We start from the raw sequence: 21,161 nt of genomic DNA on the forward strand, positions 1-21,161 counted from the left end.
CAGGGCAAGCAAAATGCCTTGTCTATGGGTGCTGGAGATAAAGATGGAGGTAATCATCAAAGTCTTGCTTCTCCTTGCTAGCGGTGGAGCATAAGTGTGTGTAGGAAGGAGGCGATTGGAGAATAGAATCAGCAGAAAATAGAGCACATTGCTTAAGGAGAGGTCCACTGGCTTGGAAAAACCTAGAGCAGTTGAGAATTTCAGCTCAGTTCCTTTCCCAAGAGGAGTACTACTGGCTTTCTTTCCAAGTCTAACTCATTAGGCATCAAAACTCAAGTTAATTGGCTAGTAGTTTTAATTGTGTGTGTGTGTATGTTCTGCTTTGTACTGCATTGAAGAGTATCCTTCCAAAATTTGTGTTCACCTGTAATCTCAGAATGTGATGTTATTTGGAAACAGGGTCTTTGCAGATGCAATTAATTAAGATGAGGTCATACTGGGTTAGTACTCCCTAAATTCCATATGACTAGTGTCTTTATTATAAGAAGAGAAGACGCACATGTGCGCACCTACATAGACACACATAAAAATACACATGCGCACAGAATGCACGTGATGATAAAGGCAAAGAATGCAGTGATGTGTCTACAAGCCAAGGAATGCCAGCCACCGCCAGAAGTTAGGAAGAGGCAAAGAAGGATTTCCCTAGTTTCACAGGGTGGATGATTTCAGATTTCTAGCCCCCAGAAATTTGAGACGATAAATTCCTGTTGTTTTAAGGCACCTAGTTTGTGGAACTTTGTTACAGCAGCCCTAAGAAACTCACACATGCTTATAAGGGGTCAGAATGATAGCACACTTAAATAAGCCCAGGCTAAATGGGAACACCAGTCTTCAACAATAACACCCTCTAACATTTAAAGGGGCCCAAGTGTAAAGTCTACAGCAATTGTTACTAGAAGGTCCAGCCTGCTCCTGCCCTATTCTGCAACTCTCCTACCCCATTCCCAGTCCAAGACCCTTTAATCCAAGCACATTGTTTCCCCTCCTTAGTTCCTCTTTCACCTCTCCTGTCCAAGAAGAGCACAACTCCCAAAACAGTGTTCCTGGCCATGTCCACTCTGCACTGCCAGTCCCCTGGGGAATGTAATTCCTCTACTTCCTTTTCAGGGTTTCTCAGGCTAATCTGACTGCCAGGCAGCTTGCTTGCCTTAGAGAATGGGTGGGTGGGGGTGGGGGCGGGGGGGCGGGGTGGGGCGGTGGAAGTTAAGCAGGAAGGGGAAGAAGACAAGCTCTGACCACCACCCAGGAAACATTTTTATCCAACCATCACCATCTTCACTGTGACTAAAAAATTACCTTTTTTGTTTCCTTTGAAGGAATAATTTAATTGATGAAGCAGATACATAGAGCTCAAGCCTTCAGAAACCTCTGCAGTATTCGTTGAATGAGAAGCTCACACTCCTTCTCAGTCATCTATTACTCATTCATGGACCATCACAGTTTGCTTTCCTCTAACTGAAGGTCTAGGAAGGAAATCAGTTGGAATAGGAGAAGGGGACTAAAGATTAAATACTGAAAGAGAAATGTTCTCCCCTTCTCTTCTCTCACCTCCAAGTGTTTGATGCTATGTCAAATTACAAACAGTAATATGAAGGTGCATCAAATGCACAATGTTTTCCTAAGAAAATGTATTATAGCTACTTTACAACTCAGGCTATAATTAAGTGGACTAAATAGGAATGTATGAAATACAGAGTATGAACTTTCCTTAGAGGTTTAAAAAGAGAAAAATGCGGATATCAGTAGGGACCTCCTTTACGGTTCCTTTTGAATAACATGATTCATATTACTTTTTAAAAAGAATATTTTTAACTGCCTGGCTCCCTTTGTATTTTTTAAAAGGCCGTGGAGACGTATGGCTAGGTCTTGGGGAGACATAGTAATTAGAGACATAAGAATAGCTAGCACAATTTCTCATATGGAAAATGTCTCAACTGTGGTCATCACGACATGGGTTTGGGAATACGCCACCTCATTCCACAAGACAAAGCTGGGAGAAAATATCTTAGTCATAGGGATGTGGAAGTGAATTCCCCAAAAAACAAAACACATGCTCCTCTGTACACCTTTGAAACTACCACATTTATCATAGGCCACATTTTATTTATAGAATGCTGTGTTATCTACCACCACTTGAAATGAGAGACCTAGAATAAATATTTTTTGGTCAATGAGTTTTGGATTTTACATTTTCCCCAGTTTTCAACTTCCTTGATTACTCACGTGGAAAGCATTCTAAGGAGAGAGATTTCAGAGTTGTTTACTATGATGAACAGAGTTTAAGTAGCCTCATGATCCTTGTCTCCTGGAATTCACATCCTTGTTTTGTTTTGTTTTGTTTTGTTTTTTGTTTTGTTTGAGACGGAGTCTCACTCTGTCGCCCAGGCTGGAGTGCAGTGGCGCGATCTCGGCTCACTGCAAGCTCCACCCCCGGGTTCATGCCATTCTCCTGCCTCACCCTCCTGAGTAGCTGGGACTACAGGCGCCTGCCACCACGCCCAGCTAATTTTTTTGTATTTTTACTAGAGACGGGGTTTCACCATATTAGCCAGGATGGTCTCGATCTCCTGACCTCATGATACACCCATCTGGGCCTCCCAAAGTGCTGGGATTACAGGTGTGAGCCACCACACCTGGCCACGTCCCTATATAATTGTATAATTCCCTCCCTTTGAGCATAGGTAGGCCCTGTGACTTGCTCCTAACCAATAGAATATGGCAAAACCGGTGGGATATCACTCCTCTAATCACATTACATTATGTAAGACTGTCTTGTTAGCAGACATGCTATAGTGTCTTGCTTTCCTTGATGAGTTTGAGGAATCAAGTTCCCATGAGTTGTACAACTGCAAGAAAATGGATAACAACTAAATAAATAAACTAGATAAGCTTGGAAGCACACCTTTCCCCAACTGAACCTCCAGATGAGAACCTAGCCATGGATGACACCTTTATTGCAGCCTTTTAGAAGACGAAGATTAGCTGTGCTGGAAACTGTGACATAATAAATGTGTGTTGTTTGAAATCACTAAGTTTGTGATAATTTGTTATGTAGCCATTATTTTTAAAAAACGGATACACTTGCTTTTGCTAACTTACTTTTCTGACCCAGTATTCTTGTACTGAGTTTATCTCTCCACAAGTTTGAAAACTCTTGGTCCTTTGTGGTTTTCATGATCAATATATATTACATCCACGTACATAAGGATACTCTTTTGTTTATTGTAGAAGTGACTTAGGTCACAGCATTAAAGAAGAGCCTTGTATGAACAACACTATTTCTCAATTTGCCCATATTTCAAGCCATCTTGTGATTTTCAGAGGCAAGTAATTCTCACACTCCTCCTTCGAATGGAGATTGAACTTTGTTCAAAAACCCAATCTGACTGCTGGTGGGACTGTAAATTGATTGAAACTTTCTGGAGGGCATGGTTGTAATACATATCTAAGCTCTAAGCATATGCATGCTGTTTGGCTTAAAATTCCCTTTCTTGAAATTTATCTCAAGAATATAGTCAGACAAGCATTCAAAGAAGTATGATAAGGATGTGCACTACAGCATTGGGTTATTATTATTATTATTATTGCATAAATTTAAGGGATACAAGTGCAATTTTGTTACCTAACTATATTGTGTAGCGGTGAAGTCTGGGTTTTTAGTGTATCCATAACCCAAATAATGTACATTGTATCCATTAAGTAATTTTTCCATCATCCATTTCCCCCTCAACCCCTCACCCTTCAGAGTTTCCACTGTCTATCATTTTATACTTTATGTTCATGTGTACACATTTTTAGCTTCCACTTGTAAGTGAGAACATGTGATATTTATCTTTCTGTGTCTGAGTTGTTTCACTTAAGATAACGGCCTTCGGTTCCATCCATGCTGCTGCAAAAGATATGATTTCATTCCTTTTTATGGATGAATTGTATCTCATTGTGTATATATGCCACATTTTCTTTATCCGGCCATCCACTGATTGCCACTTAGATTGACTCCATATCTTTGTTATTGTGAATAGTGCTGTGATGAACATATGAGTGCATGTATCTTTTTGTTATAATGATTTCTTTTCCTTTGGGTAGATACCCAGTAGTGGGATTGCTGGAATGAATGGTAGTACTATTTGTAGTTCTTTGAGAAATCTCCATACTATTTTCCATAGAGATTGTGCTAATTTATATTCCCAACAGTGTATAAACGTTCCCTTTTCTCCACATCCTTGCCAACATCTGTTTTTTTTTTTTCTTTTTAGTAATAGCCATTCTAACTGGTATAAGATGATATCTCATTGTAGTTTAAATTTGCTTTTCTTATGGCATTGTTTATGACAGTAAAAAATTAAAACTTGAAGACAACCAAAATGGATAAAATAGGCAGTAGGTATTATAACTTAGAAACTATCAACACAATGGAATACCATGTAGCCATTTAAAACTATGCTGCAGTAGCTGGGGCATGGTGGCATGTACCTGTAGTACTCCCTACTCGGGAGGCTAAGGTAGGAATATCACTTGAGTCAGGAGCTTGAGGTTACAGTGAGCTGTGATCATGCCACTTCATTCCAGCTGGGGCAATAGAGCAAGATCCTGCCTTAAAAAAATTTTTGAAAAAAGAGGGGAAAATAATAACACCTATCTAGTGAGGTGGTTGGGACAGTGACATGAAAGAAAACTTTGCTGCTGATATATAATTTTGGTCACAGGACAATGTAAGCAAAACAAAAAAGAATCTATGAGAGAATGTGTAATATGTCCCCCATTTATGTGGTGTACATATGTGTGTAAAATATACATACACATCGAAAATAAAACTATTGTCCAAATGTTAACAGTGATTACACCTGAGTAGCAAAATCATGCATAATTTTATTTATTAATTTCCTTGTTATATCTTCTAATGTCTTTACAATGTTCACACATAATTTATGCAATTAAAAAATTCCTACTGTGGATTTTGCTTTTTTTAAAAAATGATGCTCCCTGTTTCTAATTCCTGGTCCCTAGGTAGGCTGGGTCTTGCTGTTGGCCCAGAGACCCCATGAACCAGCTGTCTGATATTGAGAAAGTGGTCTGGACATACCGGGTCTGTATCCTCCCTCTTCCTTTCCCCCAAGAGCTTACCAAATGCATGGACATCCAGGTGTCTCCCAGTCTTTTCCCCCAAGCTCCCTCAACTGACTCATACTTCAACAACCACACAAGCTGAAAAGATCATTTTACCACAGCATTGTGTTTATATCAGTCCCAAAATGCTGTACAACAGGTCCAAACTTAATCATCCAAAACTACACTTGTGCTGGATGTTGGTGAGAGAAATTGCTTTGTAGAAATGTTTAAATGCTCAAGGAGTAGAAGGCTGTGAAACCACAATTGTTTGTCCTGTAAACATTTATTAGATTACCACTGTCATCTGTAGAAAACCATTTACAAAAAAATGCACGCATTCTGTATTTTTATTGTTCATCTTGAAAATAAAGTTATGTTGTGTTTAATGTGTTTCAGTTTTTGCTTTTATTTTTATCTTCTAGATTCTTCCTTAAAGTGCTTTAAGAGTGAAAAGAGATGCAGACAGTGTAGGAGAGAAAGGTTAGGATGGTCCAGAAAAGGAGAAGGGTAGAGCACAAGAGTTTGGGAATTTAGAGTGACTGGGTATTTGCCATGAGCCAGGGTCTGGGCCAGGTGCTGGGATACACTCCCCATTCATGAAAAAGGCCTCAGGAAGGCTTAGAAAAGATCAAAGACAACAGAGAGAAGGATTAGGGCAAAAAAAGAAGATAGTAAAAGGGCAGCAAATGGAGACCTTCTAAGTCCATACCCATTTGGAAGTCACTAAATAGGTATACTTTGGAAAGCCAGAAAGGGAGAGAAAAAGCCAAAAAGGAGGGACTCCCTTGTAAGGTTCCTTTTCCCAGTCCAGGATCACAAATGGGTCCATTTGTTGGGAGGTCAAATGTACAGTCTGTGTTCTTGTTGAAATAGGGCATGGGGCTGAAATTATGCAGGAACTGGGGTAAGGTGAGGGTAAGGAGGAGATTAAGAAGAGAGGAAAAAGTTATTATTTATAGGTGGTAGCCCAACTGAGTGAGGAAGAGAAAGAAGGGATGGGGAAGACTATAGTAATTCCTTTATATGATTGTGAAATCTCCCTCAGTACTTACACCAATAGTAGCAGCCATACTATCAACATTTGTTAGCTTCTTGATACCCAATTCTCACAGGGTGAAGAGAAAAGGGCCAGGTGATACCATTCACACAGGGAGTTTTGTTACAGAAGAGGAACCTGAACTTAGGGAACCTGAATCTTTTGTAACAGCAGTAAAAATTCTGCCCTTTGCCTGGAGAGAGAGGGACTATCTCCATCTTCCAAGGCTATTCACTATACAAACATTCTGGAAAAGATATTTCAGAGCAAAGATACTCAGTGTCTCTGCTTACAAGGTGTGTAGAGACTAGAGAAGCTCACGGAAAACTGTCTCCCAACAAGTTTCTTTCCCAATAAGCACAAATGACAGCATGCTTGTTCTGGAATCGGCTGATTATAGAGTCCAGAACTCAGAATAAAGAAAATAAAGAAGGTCATCTTTTAAAAACTATAAAGTAGTCAGAGTTAATCTTTACTTTCCCTCTGACCTCTCCAGAATTTCTTCAAATGATTCCTAACTCATTTGGCAGTTGAGTGAAGCCCAAGCTTCTACCTTCCTCCCTTTACCCCTCTCAAAGCTCATCTTCTCTGAGTCTTATTCTCTTTTGATTCCATCATGATCTCTCAACAAACTTATTTTTATTTATTTACCAAACACAAATCCATGCTCTGTTTTAAGCATTTTACTAATATTAACACAATTAATCTTTTAACATCCTATAAGGTGGGTACTATTATAATACCCATTCTTCAGATGGGAAAATTGTGCCAAGTAATGGTTATTCTAATATGATACACATACTTTTGTGAAAATAAGCAGTCATTGCTAAAGTTTTAAATGATTCTAGAATGATTCTAGACATTTTTTGTTGTTGTTGTTGTTTTATTTTTGTTTTTGTTTTTGTTTTGAGATGGAGTCTCACTCTGTTGCCCAGGTTGGAGTATAGTGGTACAATCTTGGCTCACTGCAACCTCCTCCTTCCAGGTTCAAGCAATTCGCCTGCCTCAGTCTCCAGAGTAGCTGGAACTACAGGCACCCCCCACCACACCCGACTAATCTTTTGTTTTTTTTTTAGTAGAGGCAAGGGTTTCACCATGTTGGACAGGCTGGTCTTGAACTCCTGACCTCAGGTGATCTACCTGCCTCGGCCTCCCAAAGTGCTGAGATTACAGGCATGAGCCACCGTGCCCGGCCTAGAAATGTTTAAAGGACTTGTGAGGAAAACAAGAAGTGACCCGAGCTACTATTATTTAGTAGTATAGTCATGTGTCTCTTAATGATGGGGATACATTCTGAGAAACACATTGTTAGGCCTTCTCATCTTTATGCAAACATCACTGAGTGTACTTACATAAACCTAGATGGCATAGCCTACTATACACCTTGGTTATATGATACAGCCTATTGCTCTTAGGCTACAAACCTAGACAGCATGTTAGCGTACTGAATGTTGTAGGAAATTGTAACACAATGCTAAGTATTTGTGTATCTAAGCACAGAAAAAGTACAATAAAATATAGTATAAAAGATTTTTTAAATGGTGCACCTGTATAGGCATTTACCATGAATGGAGCTTGCAGGACTGGAAGTTGCTCTGGGTGGGTCAGTGAGTGAGTGGTGAGTGAATGTGAAGGTTTAAGACACTACTGTACACTCCTGTAGACTTTATAACACTGTACGCTTAGGCTACACTAAATGTATTTTTAAAAATTAAATGATTGCGCTACCACACTATGTCATCTACAAAGTCACTAGGCAATAGGAATTTTCAGCTTCATTATCATCTTATGGGATGACCGGGACCACCATGGTATATGCAGTCCATTGTTGATCAAAATGGCATTATGCAGTGCATGACCGTACTTTATTAGGAGAAATTTCAGGACTATGGAGGATACTTTGGGGAAAGGAACCTATTCACCTCCCCTTCAATCACTCTCCCAGAATTATCATATGTGGTAAGGTGCAGGGAGTTTTCAGAACCACTTGGTTCAGATTCACTTTCAGCAATTGGTTGGTTATTTTTCCACAGCCAGAACCATGTTTAGTTCACTGCTGTATCCCTGGTGTCTAGCCAAGGGCCCAGTTCCTCATGGGGGCTCAGAAGTGTGTTGAATAATTGACTGAGTGAGTGAATGAATGAATAGGAACCAGAAACTTCACGGGTCACTTCGGTAGGGAAGTGCTCCTGGATTAGAATCACCAGATTTAATCGCATCTTAAATCTAAGGATGAATCTATGTCTCAGTGCAAAAAGGGCAGAAGTTAAACCAGACATACAAGATGATAGAAGAAACTAGAACCAAATGGATATTTTAAAAATAATTTGATTGGAAATAACAACAACAGAGGATTAGAGAGAGGAATGAAGATGAGGTTGAAGGCAAACAAGAATTCCTTGGGCCAACCCGAATAAATTGAACATAAAGTAAAAAGGCAATAGGCAAAACTAGCAGGCAGCCAGAAATGTTAGGTGCTCCAGTTCTAAGAAGTAACTGGAGAAGGAAGTTGATAGAAAGTAGGGAAAGAATATTAATAATGATAATGGTTACCATTTATAGATAATATTCTGTTCCAAGCAGGATTCTCACTGCTTTGTGTTTATTAGTTCACTTCAGCACAACTCTTTGACTTAGATTCTATTATTATTATCATCACTATTTTGCAAAGGATAAAACTGAGTAACAGAGAGGTTAAGTAACTTGTTCAAGGTCACACATCTTGGAAGCAGCAAAGCTGATGTTTGAACCTAGGCAATTTGCTCAGAATCTGCACCATTCACAAATTACCATTTATCACCTCTCCTATAGTACAGACTGCCTCTGTGTTAGGGCAGCAGCCATGTCAAAAAAAAAATTCAACAATCTAAGTTTTTTAAAACATATGTTTCTTATGCAAAAGGCCTCCACCGGGACTCCTTAACCAGATTGCATCTCTCCTCAAGCCCTTCCCATGTAGAGATTCTGGAGCCACCATCTTGCTAAGGGCTGGTTGAGAGTTAAAGACCACTTGAGACCCTTCAGAACAGAAAGCAATTCAACTGTTCAAAAACTAGTGATTCCTTAAAAATTAAACATGGTAGGGAAAAAATTAAGGTGTTGGGGAGATGTTCCAGATTACAAGTGACTAAAGAGACATTACTACCAATACAATGCAGACACTTCTTTTTTTTTTAAAAACAGCTATAACAGATAATTGGAGAACAGTTAAGAAGTGACTATGATTATGAATTGGATAACTGATAATAGCAAGGGAATTATTGTTAATTTTCTCAGCTCTGATAATGCTAATGTAGTCATGCAGGAAATGTCGTACAATCTTCAGAGATGCACAGGGAAGCTTTTAGGGCTGAAGTGTCATGATTTCCGAAACCAACTTTCAAATGGTTCAGAAAGAATAATAGAAAGATTGGTTTGTAAGTTAAACACAGCAAATGTTAACAATTGTTGAATCTGGTGGAGGCTAGACAGCTGTGCACTGAAATATTCTTTCAGGTTTTCTGCGTGTAATTTTCATAATAATAAGTTTTGGGTGAAAGAGCCTGGGGTGAGGAGAGAGTGATTGCTTACAGATTGGCCAAAGAAGGCCGGGAACTTGGCCAATGCGAAGGCCTTTGGGGATGAGTTAAAAAGCTCGGTCTTGACCACATGGGGTTGAATGCAAATTCTTTCTCAATAAAACAGAAATACAGAACTGGACCAAGGACTCAAGGACCGGATGGGAGATTTGGCAGTCCTTCCAATAAAGTTAGCAGTGGCAGCTGTAGTGGTGATAAAATCGCCTGGACTCTGCTGTAAAGTCAAGAAGACCAAGCTGAAGTTCCATGTGGAATATGCGTGGTCCAGTGATTTTCTGTGAATAGCTGGGACCTGTCTGCTAGGGTTGAAACCCTCACTCAATGGCTCACTAGTCCAGTGACCTTGGACAAGTCACTTAACATTTCTGACACTCAGTTTCCTCTGCTAGTACTCATCTCCTGGAATTGTTATGTGTGGAGATTAAATAGGACAACATATATAAAATGCTTAACACAAGATATGGCCCACAGTGAGCACTCAACAAACATTGCTCTCATTTTCACTGCACAGAGAGAAGGATAGGGTAAAAGAGAAGGCTTGTTTGCCACTGACTGTAGCAGCAAAAACAGCCCAACTCACATCTTCTGCCACTTTATTTACAATTACATGTATGTTCGGGTTATTTAATTTCTTTCTTTTAAGTGAAATTGTGTGGCCCGGGGTTAGCAGGGATGCTAATGAAGTTAAACAACGGAGGTGATTACGCCCTAGCATGGAAAATAAACATTGAGGTCCCTGCTTCAGCGTTTATCTTCAATGATACCTCATCTTTGCCTGGGTAATTATCTCTCGACAGCAGACAGTTCTCCAGCAGCAACGGATAATTCCATTAACATTACCACTTAAACACAGCCTCTCCAGGCTGCTCAGGTCCCCCGGCTGCTTGCTAAGCCTTAGGGGCCTCATATCATTTTGGAATTAAAATGAGAGAGTAAATTATTCAAGCACATTTGGTTTTTTTCTAAGCAAACCTCTGCACATCCTTGACTCATCATTTCCCCCCTAAAGTATTGCTGCTGAGAATATTAATCGTAGCAACTCAGTGCTAGCTTTAATATGAAATTTGAGGGTTGGTGATAGTGGAACACTGCTAGTCCTTGGTGAGCTCGTTTCTAATTGTCTGAGGATGAGAAATAGGTGATAAAGTGTGGGGTGGCCTCCTCTGAAAGGGAAAAGTAAATTTCATATTTTCTGGAGACTTCTAAATGCCACAAAAGAATTCTGGCAAAAAAAAAAAAAAAAAAAGAAAGAAAGAAAAAATCCAGATCATGTGTATACTTAGGCATGGTGGTGACCCAGAGACCAAGCAAAACAAAAGAAGCAAATTTCATGAGAAAATCCAGCTAAAATTTCATTATTTAAAATGAGTGTGTACTCTCTGTCTAGGTGTCTGTTCCCAAGCCCTGTCTTTGACTGGTCTCATTGCTGGGTGGCATCTTTAACAGAGAGTGTGCAAGAGCCATTGGCAGCAATCTCCTGTGTGGTTGGAGCCTAGCAGTTTACAAGGAGCTTCCCCACACATTGTATCACAATGGCCTTGCCAGGTTAGTGGTGCACACCCTGTTCCATGTCACAGGTGAGGGCCCTGAGGCCTAGAGAGGTAAAATCACCTACCCGACATTGCATGTCAAATATGGTGGAGGGAGGACTTGAATAGAAATCTTTGGAGTCGGAAGATCCTACATGGCTTCTCGAGAGAAGGGAAAATGTTTATCATTCCATTTTCCTGCGCAGAAAGGGCTTCAGCCTTTCTGTCAATGCTAAAGATCTATCTTCTTTCAAAGATAGGAAGTCAGGGTGTCTGCAGAGCACATATTTTCCCACTGGGCTGACCCCAAGTTGACCTTTATACTCCTCTCCACTATCTGTTAATTCCTTGTGTTTGGGTTCCAATGGAAGTGTGGACAGAATGAATGAATGAAGTGAGATAATGGTTGCCTCTCTCACAAAGCTAACACATAGTAGGCTCTTGAAAAAGGCTTCTTCTAATTAAAAAGCAATATTTATTTACTAGCTCTGGCAGCAGATTTGGTCAGCAAAGAGGTCAAAGGGTTGACTTGAATTAGGTTTGAAGGTTGGCTGGAATTCAATTACCCATGACCCTCTAGTCTCTCCTGCCAGCCATGATTAATGGAGGCTGGCTAAAGTAGGATGGAGTTAGTAACACTAAAATCAACCTTTTTTGGAGAATAAAGACGCTGAAATTATCTAAGGAGAATTCTCAAGCCAGATGAAATTTCTTAGGTGGGAAATAACCTTGTGATTTAGCCCATTAACATCAGGGATCAGATCCAGAGACGAAGGACATGCACAATAAAGCTGGGGAATCCTTGTTCCTAATTTTTTCTCACAATCACAGGGGCCTCATCGCCCTGCTTGACATGGATAAATTATCATCAAGGGCTGTGGATGGTTTGGATCTGGATTTTTAAACATCTTGCTTGTGGATATTTGGGGCATACATTAGGGAAAAAGGTCAATTAAAAATCAGATAACTGCATCATTTAAAATAAGAAGAGACTCTAACCTGATCATCACCACTTTCCTTTTTCCCAATACAGATTTTTCCCTCTTGGCCTCACCCTAATGTTGATCTAATTGTCTTCTCACAATACATGAAGGCCTTGAAAACTCAGGATTCAGCTACAGGTTTCTTTTTATATTAAAACATTTTTTTGGAGCTGATCTCTTAGAAGATATTTTGAAAATATGATGATAATAACAGTTTCTTGTTTGCTTGTTTTCTGTTATTATTTACTAATTTTCTGAATAAATTTTCAACTTTTTCCAGTCCTTTTGCTTTTGTCTAGCAATGTCTTATGCAGTAGGTAAGGGAAGCTCAAGGAGACACAACATGTATTTTTCCTTTTTGTTATCGTTCTAAGTCTGCACCTCAATTTCTGTCTTGCTTTGTTTTCAGAGCTCAAGTTCTGTAGGCTATCCTAATTTGCAAGGCTGGCTTATGAGACAAGTTAAGGAATCATTAAGGCACCTACCCTTTGCCTCTTCATTGGCCAGGTAGCTTAATTAACTTAGTTGAAATGCAGTCTAGTATTATGAGAGCAATTGCATTTGTGTATCTTAATAACTTACCTGTCCTCATGCAATAGTCCACATCCCTCTAATAAAAATATATACATACACATGCGCTTTGACGTATCGATATTCAAGCTCACAAAATAAGCTCAAACTTGAAAAAGATCCAGACTACGGCAACGCTTATTATTTTTAGAGCATTACCTAGTCATTCTGATTAATTTGTTTGGATTGCTTTTTCCTGCAGCTCCCCAGGGAGAGGTGGGAGGAAAAGGCGGTAAAAACATAAATTTTCTTTGGTGATGAGTTCACATGTTTAGAACTGTAACATGGCAAATCATTGTGAAATCTTCTAATGGATGCCTGTCTCATGCCAAATAAGCCCAGTACTCAAAGCACATAAAGAAATAATTGAAAGACACTGGACTGAATCCAAAAGGTTGTGGCTAATGTTTCACCTAATCTCTCTCCCAGGTCTCTCCTGCCTACTGCCGGCCCTACCCACAAGATGTGAACTTCAGAGCCTTCTTGCAACAGCTTCTTGGCTATTTGCACCCTCTAACCCTCTGGGAGAAGAATGAGGCCTATTATAAAGCCAAAAGCATAAAAGGGGAAAAGATTAGCCTCCAGAGTAGGAAGACTGGCTTGTTGGAAGCCAGCACACGTCTTGCCCTGAAAGAGTTAATTAGCCTCCAATGGGAGTAGGGACTGACCTGGGAGGGGCCTCAGCCTACATACGACAGGCCCAAAGGCCCCAGTGGGGCTGAAGGTGACACTGGGTCAGATCCCTGGGATTCTGCAACTTGAGGTGGGAGTGTCTATAAGCTGGAAACAAAAGTTTCAGGAAAAAAAAAAAGCTCATTTTCTTTTCAATTCGTTTTATCTTGGCTCTATCTCAGGCACCACTGACTTCAGACCTTTCAAAGCTAAGGGTGGGGTAGGGTGGGGCCTAGTGATTTTTTTTCTTAAAGAGAAAGAACAGGGAATGTGCCTTGAACATTCACAATTTGCTTGAACATGATCATAGTCATTAATAAAAACATTGAGCAATATTTGCTTCTATGTCTTTGGAACTGGCATTTGCAAAGGTAGCATTGACAGATCAGAGAACAGAAAGGAATTCTGCGGTTACTCATGGAGGAATTTGGACCTGTGAGATATTCATGATGTTAATTATTTATAATTTCAGTTGTTTTAAGCCACGCTTTGAGCTTCAAGATAATGTGCTCAGAATTGGCAATAAAAATGGTCATTTTTTGCTAGTAATTACTGGCTTTGAGCTTCAGCTATTTTAGAAGGACACAGAGAGATCTTTAGATCATGTATTCCTGACTTAAGCAAGGAAGGAAAGAAGGAAGGAAGGAAGGAAGGAAAGAAAGAAGGGAGGGCAGGAGGGAGAGAAAGGAAGGGAGGGAAGGGAGGAGGAGGAATAGGAAGAAGAAAAGAAAGGAAAGAAGGAAGGAAGGAAAAAGGAAGGCAGAGAGGCAGGCAGGAACAAAGAAAGAAAGGAAGAAAAGAGGTAAAAAAAATTTTTTTTTAAAGGACAACCCACAAAACCTCAGAATTTAACTAAGTTCCAGGCCTGAAATTTAGTTTTTTGAACAACAGAGATGCACTATACTGTAAGAAAACACAACATGTAAAAATTCAAACTTGCCAAACTAAACAGAGAGAAATTAAACATTTTACAGGAAAATTTGCTACCAGGGCCTGTTAGATAAAAGCACCCTCAGTATCTTTAAACTAGAGATTGATGTATACTTTAACATTTTAGAACCACGTAAAGTGAAGTCTCCCACGTAAACATCATTCTTAATGTGGAATATCCACACTTGAAAGTCACACATTGCTGGGGTTCAACCTCAGCTTCACCACTCATAGCGTGTGACTGTGGCCAAGTTACTTCACCTCCCTGAGCCTCAGTTTCCCCATCTGTAAAATGAGGGCAGTGATAGCACCTGCCTGATTAGACTTAACTGAGCTGCTACACAGAAAGCCATTAGGAAGTCCTGCCACTCAGCAGGTGTTTCATGGCTCTTAGCTTCCTAAGCCTTCTCTTTCCTTCCTACTTCTGGGACCACGTGGTTCAGCCAGCATGGAACAAAAGACAATTTGACCCTTTTGTAGCTTTAGATGCCTCAGCTTTATGCGAAGTAAGTTGTAACCTCAAACAAATGGGGCCCAGAGAGCTTATGGCTGTTTCTGCCTTTCTCATATTTATTTATTTTTTAAACAAATACTTGTATAATGCTTACTATGTGATAGGCATATTCTAAGCACTTGGCAAATACCGACTCATCCAATCTTTTATAACAACCCTATGAAATATATACTATTATTTATTATTCCCATCTTACATTTGAGGAAGCAGAAACACAGAGAGCTTAAGTAACCGGTCCAAGGACCATAACAGTTACCTGCACAGCCAGGAACTGAACCCAGACAATCTAGTCCATTCCCTCAGTAGGTCTCATGGGTATGTTATTTATTTGGAAGGCCTGCTGAGACCAAAGCAGCCAAATGAAATACCAGGGCCAGTTCTGCACAGACTAAAAAATAACAGCAGGGCCAGAAGTACTGAAGTTGCAAAAGCTTCTGCTGATAAGCTTTCACTGCCAGAATCTCAGACCAGAGAGATCTAGATGAGGTTGACTGAACAAGCAAGCTGATTTCCAGTCCTTTGGCACACTGCCTTCTCTCCACTCCTACCACCTGAGAGGGTGCAGCCTTCTCTCAGGTTTCTTCATTCTTCTGCACACCCTTGGCTCAGTGAATGTGAAATTGCTGGCTGTTGCAGCCTAAGTGGGTGGAAGGGAGGCTGGAGGAAGGAAAGCATTAAAGTAGTCAAAGAAAAAAAAGAAATAACTTGTTTTAACATTTTAATAACTCTAATTTTTAAAATTATCAAAGCAAAGCCTTTTTTTTGACAAAGTCGCACTCTGTCACCCAAGCTGGAGTGCAGTGGCGTGATCTTGGCTCACCTCCCGGGTTCACCTCCCGGGTTGCCTCGGTTCACCTCCTGGCAATCTCGGCTCACCTCCTGGGTTCAAGTGATTCTCCTGCCTCAGCCTCCCAGCAATACCTCTTTATAGAAGACATTGCAAAGTGGCTGACTCAGCCCCAATTCCTAACACACACGCACCCCCATCCCTCTTTCCACTTTCCAGCTGGAGATGGCCATGTGACACAAATCTGGCCAGTTAACGTTAAATCTGTGATGGTGTTCTTGTTCGTGTTTTCCTGAGACTGTCCTTCCTGTTTCTTTCCTCTCTCTTTGAATGAATATGTGATAACTGGTGGGTACAATGACCACATGAAGGCCGTGAAGGAAAAGCCATAAACATTTCAGACATTGGTCTTGGCATTGTTGAGCTGCTGAACCACTATTGTTTGAATTTTTGTTACTTACAGCCAAGGACAATCTTATCTTTACAAAGTTCATTATTTTAAAAAGTTAGAAAATACAGGAAAAATAATAAGAATGGGGGAAAATAGCATCTGTAATCCTACCATCCAGAAATAACCAAAAGCAATATTTCAACATATATTCCTTCAAGTTTTCCTCTTTTTTATTGTTTTACAAAAATTTGGAGTAACGCTCCAGAAATAGTTTTGTAACTGATTATTTTACTTACCAATGTGCTATGGCCATTTTTCTATATCAATTATTCATCTACTCATCATTGCATGGATGTTCCAAGGTTTATCTAGCCATTCCCTATTGTCAAATATTTGTTATTTTCCATTTTTAACCATGGTAAACAATAATAGTGTGAACATGTTTGTAGATGCATCTTTATCTGATTATTTCCTTAGGATAAATTCCTAAAATTGCTGTGAATTGCTGGATTAAAGGGAATGCACATTTTATAGGCTTTACGGACCTATAGATAAAATACCCTTCATAAAGGTTTTACCAGATTTTCTGCATTCACTTATATTGTGTGCCTTTTTGTTACATAATTATCAACACTGGGATTTAAAAATGTCTGTCAGCTCAATGCACAATGTATAGATTAATTTAAACTAATTTAATAATTTATTGTTTGACATTGTATTAGTCCATTTTCACACTGCTGATAAATACATACCCAAGACTGGGCAATTTACAAAAGAAAGAGGTTTAACTGGACTCACAGTTCCACATGGCAGGGGAAGCCTCACAATCATGGTGGAAGGCAAGGAGGAGCTAGTCACATCTTACATGGATGGCAGCAAGCAAAAAAAGCTTGTGCAGGAAAACTCCCTCTTATAATAACTATCAGTTCTTGTGAGACTTACTATCAGGAGAACGCCAGGGGAAATACCTGCCCCCATGATTCGATTACCTCCCACTGGGCTCCTCCAACAACATGTGGGAATTCAAGATGAGATTTGGGTGGGGATACAGCCAAACAATATCAGACATATTTCCATGACATCATTTCCCATTTTCAATTCTATGAATTACCTATTATGTGCCAAACACTGGTCTAGGTAGTTTAAATATTCTTTTTTTAAAAATCTTCACAAACCATTATCTTTTATTTTGAGTGAGTAAACTATGGCTCACTCATAGTAAGGGGCTAAGTTACTTGTCTGAGATCACACAAACTGGTAAGTGATCAAACTAGGGTCCATAACTAGGTCTGCCTGACTCCAAAGCAGAAACTATAATAAATAAAGGTTTTTGTTTGTTTGTTTGTTTAAAGATGCTACATAAGTTCTTCAGATTCTGGTTGAATCAATCAGGAACCAGTGAGAGGGAGACAGCTCTCTCCAAGGAGTAATTGAAGAGAGTTCATGGAAAGCACTATTTGTGGAAGTGTGGGGAGGAAGAAGGGACCAGTCAAGGGGTAGAGAAACACCAAGGCAGTATCAGCAGCAGAAAGCTGCTGTAATCCCAGGCCTGGAGGGGTAGAAAGAGGGCCCTCCTTGGCAATCTGGTGAGATCAGCAGCAGTGGGAGAGTGGCAGCTATGTGACCATAGAGTCACAGCTACTGTCAAACCACAGAGGAGCCTACAGACATTATACCTAACTCTGATCTCCTATTGGTGCCTCCTATTAGCCAAATCCAACCAGAAGCCAGAGGACAATGAAGCCTGGAAATATTGTCCATGAAAATCAACCTCCTGGACACACAAGAAGGGAAAGTAGGGTGGAGAATGGACCTGCAGTGCTCCAGCCCATTTGCTCCCTATTCCCTTTAGAAGAGCAGAGCCATATCCTCCCGCAATGAACTGTTGATGTACTTCAAAACCCATGCGCAAGGCTGCTATAGGATTAAATGCAGTCATGTAGGGGAAGGGCCTAGTACAGTTTGGTGCATAGTAAACACACAATAAAAATGAGTTATGATTATTTCACATTTAGAATTTATATTCAACACAAATCATACCAGGAGATTCTACTTATCCTTTTCTCTACTGGCAACTTTCAGCCCTCAAACTATTGGCCATAAAACAACAACCATAAAATCCAAAAACAAAACAAAAGAAAGAAAAGGAACAGGGATAAAATGAAACATTTTTCCTTGTTGGGCACATGGCTGGGCACATTTGCCAGCCTTCGTCATTCTAAGGTGTGATCCTAGGACCGAATGCCAGCTGATGAAATGTGAACAGAAGTGAGAATCACAACCTCTAGGCCTGGTCTATATAAACCTCTCCTGTGCATTTCCCCAGGCTGTCTCCCCTTTGCCAGTTCAATGTCAATGAACAGACCATCTGATATGATTTGGCTTTGTGTCCTCACCCAAATCTCATGTTGAATTGTTATTCTCAATGTTGGAGGTGGGGCTTGGTGGGAGGTGATTTGATCATTGGGTGGTTTCTAATTATTTAGCACCATCCCCCTAGTGCTGTCTCATGATAGCATTCTTATAAGATCTGGTTGTTTGAAAGTGTGTAGCACCTGCCCCTTGGCACTCTCTCTCTCCTGCTGGTCATGTGAAGATGGTGCCTGCTTCCCCTTCACCTTCCACCTCAATGTAAGTTTCCTGAGGCCTCCCCAGGAGCAGAAGCCTGTACATCCCACAGAACCGTGAGCCAATTAAACCACTTTTTAAAATAAATTACCCAGTTTTAGGTATTTCTTTATAGCAGTGTGAGAACAGACTAATACAGCACCCTCAGGATCCCTGTTCTGAGAAAGATGGAACTCCTGTCTGTCTGTATTTGAGCAGAGTCCCTGCTCCATCCAACCCTGTCTGACCTGAAATTGCCTTAGCTGTTTATGGAAATGTGAAATAAAAGCTGATGCTCTTAAGCAATCTATGTATTAGAGTTTTGCAATAGCAGCTAGTGGCGCCCTCATTAACACAAGGAACAAACATATGAGTGCAAAGCTCAGACAAGGACCCAGAGCAGGATTGACAGAAACAAAAAAGGTGCATAATGAGACTGCTCTAGAAGGAGCCCTTCTATTTTAAGGTGATATGGTTTGGATCTGTGTCCACACCCAAATATCATGTTCAGTTGTAATCCCCACTGTTGGATGTGGGGCCTGGTGGGAGGTGAGTGGCTCATGGAGGTGGGGTTCTCATGAATGCTTTAGTGCTATTCCTCCTTGATACTGTATAATGAGTGAATTTTCATGAGACCTGGTTGTTTAAAAGTATTTAGTACCTCCTCTCTCCCTCTTTATGCTGCTTTTGCCATGTAAGATGCGTGCTCTTGCTTTGCCTTCTGCCACGAGTAAAAGCTCCCTGAGGCCTCCCCAGAAGCAGACACTGCCATGCTTCCTGTACAGCCTGTGGAACCATGAGCCAATTAAACCTCTTTTCTTTGTAAATTACCTAGTCTCACGTATTTTTCTATAGCAATGCAAGAACAAACTAATACAGAAAATTGGTACCGAGGAGTGGGGCATTTTCAGGTATCTTTTTAGTTGGTTGGCCAGGATGGTCTTGATCTTTTGACCTCGTGATCCGCCTGCCTTGGCCTCCCAAAGTGCTAGGATTACAGGCATGAGCCACCGTGCCCAGCCGGTAGTAACTAACTTGTTTTTTATTTTACAGACTCATAGATAGAAGGAACTAGCCTTGTCTCAAATGAGAATTTGGACTTTGGACTTTTAAGTTAATGGTGGAATGAGTTAAGAATTTGGGGGATTGCTGGGAAGGCATGATTATAGTTTGCAATTTGAGGCAGACATGAGATTAGGGAGGGGCCAGAGGTGGAATGATGTGATTTGGATCTGTGTCAAAACCCAAATCTCATGTTCAATTGTAATCCCCAGTGTTGCAGGTGGGGCCTGGTGGGAGGTGATTAGATTATGGCGGTGAGGCTCTCATGAATGATTTAGCACCATTCCCCTTGGTACAGCACAATAAGTGAGTTTTGGTAAGGCACAATAAGTGAGATTTCATGACATCTGGTTGTTTAAAAGTGGATGGTGCCTCCCCCGCACTGTCCTGCTCCTGCTGTGTAAGACTCCTGCTCCTCCTTTGCCTTCTGCCATGAGTAAAAGCTCCCTGAGACCTCCCCAGAAGCAGATGCTAACACGCCTCCTGTACGGCCTGTGGAATCATCAGCCAATTAAACTTCTTTTCTTTATAAATTATGCAGTCTCAGGTATTTCTTTATAGCAATGTGAGAATGGACTAATACATAAGGCCACTGATCTTTCTCTGATAAAAATTTAATTTCAGTTTACATGAATTATTATATTCTACCAAAAAGCTCTACTAAAAATTCCTTTAAATGAATAGAAACTACCAGAAGTCAGAAGCCTGGCACTGCATGTCATCAGTTTGATAAGGTTTGGTGCCTGCATTAGCCTGTGCTCAGAGCACAACTGTAGGGTCAGACTGCCTGGGTCCCCTCCAGGCTCACCCCTCATAGTAGTGAACCTTAGGCTAGTGACTGCCCTTTTCTGAGTTAATGTGTGCAAAGAGTTGAAAACCATGTCACACACATAGCCAGCTCTCAATGCAGGCTGAAGAAATGAATAAAGTGTGAAGAGGAGATAGATTTTTGGTCCTTCTCCTCTCCTCTCTTCAGAGAAGACTATCTCTGACTCTTTGTTGTTCCTTCTTTCTCAGAAGGAGGTTGGTGAACAGTGATTTGGAGGAACAGGGGACAAAGAAGGAAAGGGGCATGGACATGATCAGCCACATGCCTTATGTCCTTCTCCTCTGAGGTTGTCCCTCTGTGACAGTCCCCCATATCTCTTGTGGCTCCCAAGGATTAGCGCTGTACATAGAAACCATACTCTGGATCCAGACTGCCTGGTTTGAATACTTACTGACTCACCTGCCACAAAGCATCTAGGACAATGCCTGGCCTGTGATTCCTTCAGCACTAGTTAGCACAGAGAGACATGGTGGACAAAGTCATTGCCTCCACTCCTCAGATGCCAAAATAGGTCTCACCCTGAAGAGGACCCTGCTCCATCCATTACTGTTTGAGTACCAC

At 40.6% G+C, this 21,161-nt stretch overlaps 1 long non-coding RNA gene across 1 annotated transcript in view; it reads left to right on the plus strand.

Moving 5' to 3' along the window:
* Positions 1–13,606, plus strand: part of LOC112132988 (uncharacterized) — a 106,277-nt gene extending 92,671 nt beyond the window's left edge. The window contains exon 6 of the long non-coding RNA XR_010139663.1: positions 13,238–13,606. This is a non-coding gene — a long non-coding RNA (uncharacterized LOC112132988). The remainder of the gene's footprint in view (positions 1–13,237) is intronic.
* The last annotated feature ends 7,555 nt before the right edge of the window (positions 13,607–21,161 follow it).

The sequence above is a fragment of the Pongo abelii genome, chromosome 3, assembly GCF_028885655.2.
Source record: "Pongo abelii isolate AG06213 chromosome 3, NHGRI_mPonAbe1-v2.0_pri, whole genome shotgun sequence".
NCBI lineage: Eukaryota > Metazoa > Chordata > Mammalia > Primates > Hominidae > Pongo > Pongo abelii.